Below are 936 nucleotides of genomic sequence, written 5' to 3'. Positions count from 1 at the left end.
AGGGGGTTCTCAGGGACTGGTACTGGGTCTTTCAAGGTCTCCATTCTCCCCACAGGGACAGAGGGGGCTGCAAGAAGTTTTCGCGGCATGACTGATTTGGTAAAAGGCACTTGATCAGTGGAGCGAAGGTGGCTGAGTGACAAAGCTGTATGAGTTATGTGTGGGCCTGTGTGGACCTTTGAAGGTCACACAGGGGAGTGAGGAAGGGAGCTGCTTTCTGGGAGGGCAGAGAGTAAGAAGGGGTGTGTGTGTGTGTGTGTGTGTGTGCGTGTGTGTTTGCACACATGTGAGCACACACACAAGCACATGGCTCCTAGGTGTGTCTGAGGTCTGAGGCTGCAAATGCCACTCTAGGCTTGCTGTCTCGCTGGGTGAGCTTCAGGTTTGGAATTGTTTCAGATTTTAGAGTCCTCATACAATGTGCATGGGTCTACATTTGTGCGTCAGTGGCTGTGTGTTCCTGAGTTCCTCAGGAAGTGCATGGCCTCTTTTGGGGGGTTTTTTTTTGAGTGGGGGTCTCCCTCTGCCGCCCAGGCTAGAGGGCAGTGGCATGATCACGGCTCACTGCATCCTTCCACCTCAGCCTCCCAAGTTGCTGGGACTACGGGCGCGAGCCACCACGCTCAGCTAATTTTTGATTCTTTGTAGAGATAAGGGCTTGCTACGTTGCCCAGGCCGGTCTCGAACTCCTGGGCTCAAGCAATCCACCCGACTCGATCTCCCAAAGTGCTGGGATTACGGGCGTGAGCCCCCGTGGCGGGCCCTGGCTTCAGTTTTGAGGGTTTCTCAGGGGTTGAGTTTTTGTGCTGGCTCTGGGTGTGCACTGGGGGCTGGGGTAGGAGGTGGGGGTGTCCACGAGGCGGGTGTGCTTGCCACGGCGGGTGCGGCCCGCGTCTCGCGGAAAGTCCGGTCTGGGCTTCCGAGGGTCCGCGGGTC

Source organism: Carlito syrichta, unplaced genomic scaffold, assembly GCF_000164805.1.
Source record: "Carlito syrichta isolate Samal-C Ts95f unplaced genomic scaffold, Tarsius_syrichta-2.0.1 Scaffold89767, whole genome shotgun sequence".
NCBI lineage: Eukaryota > Metazoa > Chordata > Mammalia > Primates > Tarsiidae > Carlito > Carlito syrichta.
Note: the sequence above shows the minus strand (reverse complement) of the source record.